Raw genomic sequence first — 11,139 nt, forward strand, 5'->3', positions numbered from 1 at the left:
GCTAAGCTTTTGAGGAGGAAAGAACTTGGCTAAGAAAGCCGTGACCAGCTTATCCCAAGAGTTCAGGCTATCTTTAGGTTGAGAGTCCAACCATATTCTAGCTCTGTCTCTTACAGCAGACAGGAAAAGCATAAGCCTGTAGACCTCGGGATCAACCCCATTGGTCTTAACAGTATCACAGATCTGCAAGAATTCAGTTAAGAACTGAATAGGATCTTCTGATGGAAGTCCATAAAACTTGCAATTCTGTTGCATCAGAGAAACTAATTGAGGCTTTAGCTCAAAATTGTTTGCTCCAATGGCAGAGATTGAGATGCTTCTTCCATGTAAGTTAGAATTTGGTGCAGTAAAGTCACCAAGCATCTTCCTTGCATCCCCACCATTAGTATTATTTTCGGCCATCTTTACTTCTTTTTCGAAAATTTCAGTAAAGTCCTCTTCAGAGTGTTGTGTTTTAACTTCTCTTAATGATAAGGATTTATGTTGGGCATTAGGGGTTTAATACATTCAAAGTAATAAAATCTTAATGGAAGGGGGACAAGAAAAGAATGGCATTTAAGAAGAGGAATTTATTGGCGTAAAGAGACACAGTGGAAATATAAAAGATAGATAAAGGTGTTTTTTCTACTAGACCTCTAAGATACCTATTCTTAGCAACCTAGGTCACCGGAAAGGATTCCCTACTAGACCTTCAAAGAACCTGTCCTTGACAACCTAGATCAGAGGGATGAAAATTGAATCACTCAATCTTCTTCATGCAACCAGCGAAGTAAATCACTCACCTCACTTAATCACACTACAAAAAACGTGCATAAAGCACTAAGGAATTTTTATTCATCAAAAGTTATCTAAATTGTCTCACAAGAAGGTGTTTAAATAGACCCCAAACAAACTAGCTAAAAGATAAGATAAGATAACTAATTTAAATTAGATTTGATCTTATTGGATTAGATCAGATTTGATTTAAATTTTAAAATCCTAAAGATAAGATAACTACTTTAAATCAGATTTGATCTTATTGGATTAGATCAGATTTGATTTAAATTTAAAATCTCTAAAATACTACTAAGCAAATTATAACTAAATCAAATCTTCTAACAAACTCTAACAGAAAAATAAATTAAAATAAAAGCCTAATAAATTCGAAATAAATAATAAATTATGCCTCCCACTGAATTTGAAAAGCATTATTGGGCTTCTTGCTGTCCTGACTTAGCCTATTGGGCTTTATGAGTTGTCGCCCTTTTAGCACCACTGTTTTTGAGACGAACTCTTGGTCTTCTAGATGTCCAAAACCGGCATGGTATGATTCTTCTAGTATTCAGATCTTCGAATATGACGAGATTACCATTCTGTCCCTTAACTCTAAGATGACGAAAATGCCCTCTTGACCACGTATCACTTAACTTCCTCTTTAGAGTCATTTCAGGTTCAGGATCAGCTTCAACAAGAATGTTCTTATCCTTGTTCCTGCTCATATGAAAAAGAAGAGAATAGAAAAGAAAGTATGGAATCCTCTATGTCACAGTATAGAGATTCCTTATATGAGTATTGATGGTGTATTTTTGGAAAATGAATTCCAAGCACAAAAATCTAACCGGTAAGTGTACCCGGTCGCATCAAGTAATAATAACTCACATGAGTGAGGTCGATCCCACAGGGATTGAAGGATTGAGCAATTTTAGTTTAGTGGTTGATTTAGTCAAGCGAATTAAGTGTTGGTTTGAGTGGTTTGTAATTGACAGAAGCTAAATTGCATGAAATGTAAAGGGAGAGGGAAGAATTGCAGTAAATTAAAGAGAACAAAAAGTAAAAGTGATGAATCTTAAAGAACAAGTAAATTAAATTACAGAAGCTTAGATTGCAAGAAATGTAAATGACTAAATCTTAAAGTGCAAGGAATATAGATTGCTTGAATTGTAAAAGGGTTCAGGGAGCTGGGATTGCAGAAATTAAACAATCACAAGTGAATTGTAACAAACAAAAGAGTAAAAGATGAATTAAATTGAAATAGATCTCAAACAGAAAAGTAAAAATGCTTGAAGAACTAAAATAGAAAGTAAATGTAGCTTAATTGCAGAAGTTAAAAGAGAAATTGAAGACCTCAGGAGTGGAAGAGACAAGAAAACAAGTCTAGATCTCAAATCCTTCCTTGATCCAACAAGAACAATTGCAAAAGAAAATGGAAAATAAATTGCAGAAGAAGTAGAAGAGTGAAAGCAGTAAACAGAATTTGCAATCAAATCACAGTTCTTAGAATTATGCAGAAAGATAAAACAAGAGATCTCAAGGTGAGATTGAAACAGAATTTCTTCAATTCTTCACCCAAGATCCAAGACAAGAAGTAAAGAGTGCTCAAGCAAGAACAAGGAAGAAGAGAGATCAATTCTCCTTCCAAATTCTCCTAGATCCAAATTCAAAGTAAAAACTCTAAAAATTATAAAATGAAATTTCTCAAAGAAGCCAAAAGGTCCTCTCTAAATCAAACTAGCTTCTATTTATACACTTTCTATTTTTGGATTTTAGAATTTGGGTGGGATTTTTAATTTGGTGAAGAATTAAATTAAATTGGATTTTTAATTGAATTTTCATCCCATATGTTGCTCCCAGTGGGGTGCTCTGCTCTTGTGGGGAGCGGAGCATCAATGCTTGTGTCCTTGCCACTTTGTTGCGTGCCAGGCTTGGGTTACACCAAGGTAGCGATCTGCTCTTGTGGGGAGCAGAGCATTGTCTTGTCTTGGGGCTTGTCTTGTGCGCACCAAGCTCCCTAGGTGTGTCAAGTTGTGCGTGTCAAGCCTCCTTGCCGTGTCAAACTTGTGAAAGAAATGAGGAGAGTAGTGCTCTGCTCTCTTTGGGAGCGTAGCACTCCTTTTACTTGGGTAAGGTCCCAAGTTCGAAACTTGTTGGAGGCATGCGCTGGCTCTTTTTTTGTGAAGGAAGTGGCGCCTTACTCCTTGCTTCCTTAAGGTGCTTTGTTCGATCCTTGGGGGTAGCATTTTAGCCATTTTTGGCTTATTTCCTTTGTGAGTGGCGCTCCCCCACTCCCCCTTGCTCATGAGTTCGAACCTTGTGGCAAGCATTGGCAAATATTTTCCCTTGTAATTGTTTTGGAAGGAGCCCGATAATGCTCTTGGCAAGAGCGGAGCATCATTCTTCTCCCCTTTCTTTCTTGGTTCAAAAGTGTGCTCCGCTCTCCTTGAGAGCGTAGCATCCAAGCCTTGCTTCCTTGGCTCATTGTTGTGCTCTCCGTAGAGTATTGTGACTTTCCTCCTTCATTGTGCCACGCTTCTTTGTTTCTTTTGCAACATTCTTCTCTTCCTTGGGCTATGCTTCTTAGGCCACGCTTTCTTGTTTTCTTCTTTTCTTCACCTACAAAAAATCAAAACAACCAATCAAAGTATCACCAAATTCACAAGGTTTACAAATCATTTAAAAATCAATTAAATTTAGCTTAAACCTCATGATTTAGTATCAATTAGATGGTGGTTGATTGATTCAAAGAAACCATGCAATTCCATTCCAAATTACTTACTTACAATGTAAGAAAGTGCATAAAACCTAATAAAAACAAAGAAAAAGACTAGTAAAACTAGGCAAAGATGACTTGTCATCAAGTATAAGAAGAGAAGAATGGAAGAAGGAAAAGATAAGAATTCGAACACAGAGGAGAAGAGTGGGTTCGAATTTTTGAGTGAAAGAGGGGTGTTAGAAAACTTGAATTTAATTTAAAAATAAGAGAAAAATATTTTTGTTTTTATTTTAAAATGCAGTTAGAGTTCGAAAATTTAAAAAGAAAAATAAAATTAAATCAAATTAAAATTTAAAACAAATAGTTAATTAAAAAGGAATTTTGAAAAAGAAGGGAGGGGTTTTCGAAAATAAGAGAGAGAAAAGTAGTTAGGTGGTTTTGAAAAAGATAAGAATCAAACAAAAAGATAGGATTAATTTGAAAAAGATTTGAAAATGAATTTGAAAAGATAAGAGGTTAGAAAAGATTTTGAAATTGATTTTGAAAAAGATGTGATTGACATTTATTTTGAAAAAGATTTAAAAAGGAAATTAAAAAGATTTGATTTTTAAAAATTAAAGTTGATTACTTGACTAACAAGAAACAAAAAGATATGATTTTAAAATTTAAAGATTGAACCTTTCTTACTAGGCAAGTAACAAACTTAAAATTTTTGAATCAATCACATTAATTGTTAGCATTAATTTCGAAAACATGAGATAAAAATAAGAAAAAGATTTTGAAAATCAAAATTTAAAAATTTTTATTCTTTAGACACTAATAATTCAAGAATGCATATGAAAAACAAGAAAAGACACAAAACAAGAAAATGCAAAGATTAAACAAAGGAGATCATCAAGAACAACTTGAAGATCATGAAGAACATATGATGAATTTTCGAAAAAGGAAATTATAAAAGCATGCAATTGACACCAAACTTAAGAATTGACACTATACTTAAACAAGAAACACAAAATATTTTTGGTTTTTTATGATTTTATTAATTTTTTTTTGGTATTTTTCGAAAATTAATTGGAAAAAGAAAAATAAGGATTTCAAAATTTTCTAATGAGAATTCCAGGAATCATGCAATGTTAGTCTAAAGCTCCAGTCCAGGAATTAGACATGGCTTACTAGCCAGCCAAGCTTTCAGTGAAAGCTCCGGTCCAAAACACTAGACATGGCCAATGGCCAGCCAAGCTTTAGCAGATCGTTACATACAAAAGCTAAATTGCTGAGAAAGACAAAGAAGCTCTTTTTTAATGATAGTTAAAACCTCGGTCCAAAGGATCAGACATGGCTTTACAGCCAGCCAGACTTCAACAGATCATCATGAAACTCTAGAATTCATTCTTAAAAATTCTGAAGCCATAGAATAATTTATTTTCAAAATTTTTTTTTTGAAAATTTTTTGAAAATAAAAAGAATAAAAACAAAAACTTAAAATTAAAATAAAATTACCTAATCTGAGCAACAAGATGAACCGTCAGTTGTCCAAACTCGAACAATCCCCGGCAACGGCACCAAAAACTTGGTGCACGAAATCGTGATCGCTTATTCCTTGGTAATGGCGCTAAAAACTTAATACGCACGTTCATAATCTTAATTCTTTGTCACAACTTCGCACAACTAACCAGCAAGTGCACTGGGTCGTCCAAGTAATAAACCTTACGTGAGTAAGGGTCGATCCCACGGAGATTGTCGGCTTGAAGCAAGCTATGGTCACCTTGTAAATCTCAGTCAGGCGAATTCAATTGGTTATGGAGATTTGATAATTAAAATATAAAATAGGATAGAAATACTTATGTAATTCATTGGTGAGAATTTCAGATAAGTGTATGGAGATGCTTTTGTTCCTTCTGAACCTCTACTTTCCTACTGCTTTCATCCAATCCTTCATACTCCTTTCCATGGCAAGCTGTATGTTGGGCATCACCGTTGTCAATGGCTACTTCCCGTCCTCTCAGTGAAAATGGTCCAAAATGCGCTGTCACCGCACGGTTAATCATCTGTCGGTTCTCGATCATACTGGAATAAGATTCAGTAATCCTTTTGTGTCTGTCACTACGCCCAGTACTCGCAAGTTTGAAGTTCGTCACAGCCATCCCTTCCCAGATCCTACTCGGAATACCACAGACAAGGTTTAGACTTTCCAGATCTCAAGAATGGCTGCCAATAATTCTAGCCTATACCACGAAGACTCTGATCGTAGATCAGAAGGCTAAGAGATATGTATTCAAGCTTGCTTTCATGTAGAACGGAAGTGGTTGTTAGGCACGCGTTCATAGGTGAGAATGGTGATGAGCGTCACATAATCATCACATTCATCATGTTCTTGTGTGCAAATGAATATCTTAGAGAAGAAATAGGCTTGAGTTGAATAGAAAAATAATAGTACTTTGCATTAATTCATGAGGAACAGCAGAGCTCCACACCTTAATCTATGGTGTGTAGAAACTCTACCATTGAAAATACATAAGTGATGAAAGTTCAGGCATGGCCGAATGGCCAGCCTCCAAGGTCTAGGGACTAAATGTCCAAAGATTCGAAGATGTAGATCATCCTCTGAAAACAATAGTAAAAAGTTCTATTTATACTAAACTAGTTACTAGGGTTACAGAAATAAGTAAATGATGTAGAAATCCACTTCCGAGCCTACTTGGTGTGTGCTTGGGCTGAGCATTGAAGCTTTCATGTGTAAAGGTCTTTCTTGGAGTTAAACACCAGTTTGTAACTTGTTTCTGGCGTTTAACTCTGCTTTGCAACCTGTTTCTGGCGTTTAACTCTAGAATAGGGCAGAAAGCTGGCGTTGAATGCCAGTTTGCGTCATCTAAACTCATGAAAAGTATGAACTATTATATATTTCTGGAAAGCCCTGGATGTCTACATTCCAAATCAATTTAGAGTGTGCCATTTGGACTCCTGTAGCTCCAGAAAATCCACTTTGAGTGTAGGGAGGTCAGAATCCAACAGCATCTGCAGTCCTTCTTTAGCCTCTGAATCTGATTTTTGCTCAAGTCCCTCAATTTCAGCCAGAAGTTACCTGAAATCACAGAAAAACACACAAACTCATAGTAAAATCCATAAATGTGATTTTTATTTAAAAACTAATAAAAATATACTAAAAACTAACTAAATCATACTAAAAACTATCTAAAAATAATGCCAAAAAGCGTATAAATTATCCGCTCATCACCTCCCATGGAGAGCTCGTTTATTGTCACTAGCTTGACATTGGCCCCCATTAAGGTTGTTGATGACTGTAGTATCTCAGCTTGTCCCCCCTCACTGTGAGCTTCCTTTTTGTTCCTTGGTGCTCAATTTCAGCATGCTCAAGTGAGAGTATTTTGCAAATTGTGTAGTAGTCATTGGCTTGTTGGCTTGTTCCTAACTGTTAATAGATCAACTGTACTTCATCACCCTTGGAGAACCCCTCAGTTGGAATCTTCTTGTTCTTCCACCCCTTTTGAGTCTCTTTCTTGCTTTTCTTTCTTCTTTTTGTTGATCCTTCTTCTTTGACAGTTGACTTTGTTTTGGGATTCTCCTTCTTAGTGGTCAACGCTTCAATTTCTTCTTGAGTTCCTTCATCACTCTGCATTGTCTCATTCTCTTTTCTTCTTGCTGTGTTGTCTGTTTCTTGCTTTGGGAGGTGATTACTGGTTGTCTTGTTAATTCCTTCCTTCCATTGTAAGTCTTCCTTGTTAGTTTCCATGCAATTCTTCTTTTCATCAATGAGCTGTGTTTCTGGAAATACATTCAGAGTGATGCTTTCATCATGCATTCTAAGGGTCAGCTTTCCTTGCTCCACATCTATAATGGCTCTAGCTGTGGCCAAGAATGGTCTTCCAAGTATGATGGAATCACCTTCATCCTCATCTGAGTTTAAGACCACAAAGTCTGTAGGGAATGAATTTGTCCACCTTAACTAGAAGGTTTTCAATCACACCCCTGGGACAGATCACTGACTTGTCCACTAATTATAGAGACATTTGTATTGGCTTCACTTCCTCTATGCACAGCTTTCTCACCAGAGAGGAGGGCATCAGATTGATACTAGCCCATAAGTCACACATTGCCTTGTTGATGATCATACTGCCGATGGTACAAGGTAGAAGGAAACTTCCGGGATCTTCAAGTTTGGGTGGAAGCCCTTTTTGAATTAATGCCCTGCATTCTTCAGTGAGCAGTATAGTTTCGTTCTCATGCCAACTCCTCTTCTTGTTAATAAGCTCTTTCAAGAACTTTGCATATAGAGGCATCTGCTCTAGTGCCTCAACCAGTGGAATGTTTATCTCCAATTTCTTGAAGACTTTAAGAAATTTAGAGAATTGTTAGTCCTTAGTCTCCTTGTTAAACCTTTGGGGATATGGCAATGGAGGTGTGAAGTTCACTCCCTGCCTATGATCCTTGGTCGGTTCTTCCATTGCTTTCTTCCCTTTTCTTGAGATTTGTGGTTGGTCTTCTGGTGCACAAAATTGTGATCCCCAACAACGGCGCCAAAAACTTGGTGCACGAAATTGTAATCTCAGGCAACGGCGCCAAAAAACTCTGTACACACGTCTTAATAAATTGTTTTTCATTCACAACTTCGATACAACTAACCAGTAAGTGCACTGGGTCATCCAAGTAATAAAACCTTACGTGAGTAAGGGTCGATCCCACGGAGATTGTTGGTATGAAGCAAGCTATGGTCACCTTGTAAATCTCAGTCAGGCGGATATAAAATGGTTATGGAGTTTTCGAAATTAATACTAATTAAACGGAAAATAAAGATAGAAATACTTATGTATATCACTGGTGAGAATTTCAGATAAGTGTATAGAGATGCTTTCGTCCCTCTGAATCTCTGCTTTCCCGCTGTCTTCATCCAATCAGTCCTACTCCTTTCTATGGCTGGCTTTATGTAAGGACATCACCATTGTCACTGGCTACTTTTCATCCTCTCTGGAAAATGGTCCGATGCGCTGTCACTGCATGGCTAATCGTCTGGAGGCATCACCGTGGTCAATGGCTGCATCCTATCCTCTTGTGAAAATAGTTCAAATGCTCTGTCACAGCACAGCTAATCATCTGAGGTTCTCGATCATACTGGAATAGGATTCACCCTCCTTTTGCGTCTGTCACTACGCCCAGCACTCGCGAGTTTGAAGTTCGTCATAGTCATTCAATCCCAGAATCCTACTCGGAATACCACAGACAAGGTTTAGACTTTCCGGATTCTCATGAATGCCGCCATCAATCTAGCTTACACCACGAAGATTCTGATTAAGAGATTCAAGAGATACTCATTCAATCGAAGGTAGAACGGAAGTGGTTGTCAGGCACGCGTTCATAGGGAATGATGATGATTGTCATGTTCATCACATTCAGGTTGAAGTGTGAATGAATATCTTAGAAGCGGAATAAGTTGAATTGAATAGAGAAACAGTAGTACTTTGCATTAATTCATGAGGAACAGTAGAGCTCCACACCTTAATCTATGGAGTGTAGAAACTCTACCGTTGAAAATACATAAGTGAAAGGTCCAGGCATGGCCGAATGGCCAGCCCCCAAAACGTGATCAATATGATCCTAATATGAACTAAAAATCATAAGATGTCAAATACAATAGTAAAAAGTCCTATTTATACTAAACTAGTTACTAGGGTTTACAGAAGTAAGTAATTGATGCATAAATCCACTTCCGGGGCCCACTTGGTGTGTGCTTGGGCTGAGCTTGAATGTTGCACGTGCAGAGGCTCTTTCTGGAGTTGAACGCCAGGTTGTAACGTATTTCTGGCGTTCAACTCTGGTTCGTGACGTGTTTCTGGCGTTTAACTCCAGACAACAGCGTAGAACTGGCGTTCAACGCTCTTTTACATCATCTAAACTCGGCCAAAGTATAGACTATTATATATTGCTGGAAAGCCCTGGATGTCTACTTTCCAACGCAATTGGAAGCGCACCATTTTGAGTTCTGTAGCTCCAGAAAATCCACTTTGAGGGCAGGGAGGTCAGAATCCAACAGCATCAGCAGTCCTTCTTCAACCTCTGAATCTGATTTTTGCTCAAGTCCTTCAATTTCAGCCAGAAAATACCTGAAATCACAGAAAAACACACAAACTCATAGTAAAGTCCAGAAATGTGAATTTAACATAAAAACTAATGAAAACATCCCTAAAAGTAACTAGATCCTACTAAAAACATACTAAAAACAATGCCAAAAAGCGTATAAATTATCCGCTCATCATCTTCCCTTTCTTGAGCCTGCTTGCCTGTTGTCATATTCTTGTTGCTGGCTTCCTCTTTCTCTGTTGGCTCTTTGTTGCTTTCCTTAGGCTTCTTGGTTGTTTCTTTGTTGTCTACCAATGTCTTTCCACTCCTCAGCTGTATAGCTTTGCACTCTTCTTTTGGATTAGGAATGGTGTCACTTGGTAATGAGCTTGATGGCCTTTCAATAGCAATTTGCTTGGAAAGCTATCCAATCTGCCTTTCCATATTCTTCATGGAAGCTTCCTGGTTCTTTGTTGTCATCTTTTAGTGCTTCATCATTTTCTCTATTAAGAGCTCCAAGTTAGTAATCCTCTGAGAGTCTTGTGAGATTGGTTGGTTGTGGTGTGTTGAGGGTTGATGGTAAGTGTTTTGGTTGGTGGCTTGGTTATTGGATGGATGATGGTTAGAGTTGAGGTAAGTGTTTTGGGGTTTTCTATATGTATTTTGGTTGTTATTCTGCTGGTTGTTGTGGTTTGTGTTTTTCCAACTGTTTTGGGTTGAATTTCTCTGCCATGGCTGTTCAGTCTGAGTGTGATTGTCTCCCCATTTGAGGTTGGGGTGGTTCTTCCAGGATGGGTTATAAGTGTCACCATAAACCTCATTGTGTCCAGAGCCTTGATTGTGCATGTAATTCACTTGTTTTTGCTGTTGATCTTCACAAGCTTCTTCACCTTGCCCCCATGTGGTTGATGGCTGACTTGTATTTACTGCTGCAACTTGGAGGTTATCAATCCTTTTGGCCATTTGCTCAAATTATTGTTGAATTTACTGCTGCGTTATTTTGTTTTGAGTTAGGATTGAGTCTACTCCTTCCAACTCCATCACTCCCTTCCTTTATGATGGTTGGCATTGCCTTTGGTGAGCAAAGAAATATTGGTTGTTAGCCACCATATCAATGAGATTTTGGGCCTCCTCTGCAGTCTTCATGAGTTGCAAAGAGCCTCCAGCTGAGTGATCCAGAGCCTCCTGAGATTTCAATGTCAAGCCTTCATAAAAATTCTGCAATATGTCCCATTCATTGAACATTTCAGGAGGGCACTTCCTGATTAAAGCCTTGTATCTCTCCCATGCCTCATAGATGGGTTCAGTATCCATCTGTGTGAATGTTTGTACTTCAGTCTTCAATCTAATAATCCTCTGAGGTGGGTAAAATTTGGCAAGGAACTTGCTCACTAGATCTTCCCAATTGTTGATGCTATCTCTTGGAAAGGATTCCAACCATTGAGTAGCTTTGTCTCTGAGGGAAAATGGAAATAACAACAACTTATAAATGTCAGGATGTACACCGTTGATTTTGACAGTATCATAAATCCTCAGAAAGGTGGATAAGTGTTGGTTTGGATCTTCAAGTGGTCCTCCTCCATAGGAGCAGTTGTTTT

General features: G+C 37.7%; 1 non-coding gene across 1 annotated transcript; it reads left to right on the top strand.

Moving 5' to 3' along the window:
* The first annotated feature begins 10,784 nt into the window (after positions 1-10,784).
* LOC148580351 (small nucleolar RNA R71) lies at positions 10,785-10,888 on the top strand. Its single transcript, XR_015896850.1, has one exon. It is a non-coding gene; the product is annotated as a small nucleolar RNA R71 (small nucleolar RNA).
* Positions 10,889-11,139: the final 251 nt, after the last annotated feature.

This window comes from Arachis ipaensis, chromosome B10, assembly GCF_059453495.1.
Source record: "Arachis ipaensis isolate K30076 ecotype BB chromosome B10, ASM5945349v1, whole genome shotgun sequence".
NCBI lineage: Eukaryota > Viridiplantae > Streptophyta > Magnoliopsida > Fabales > Fabaceae > Arachis > Arachis ipaensis.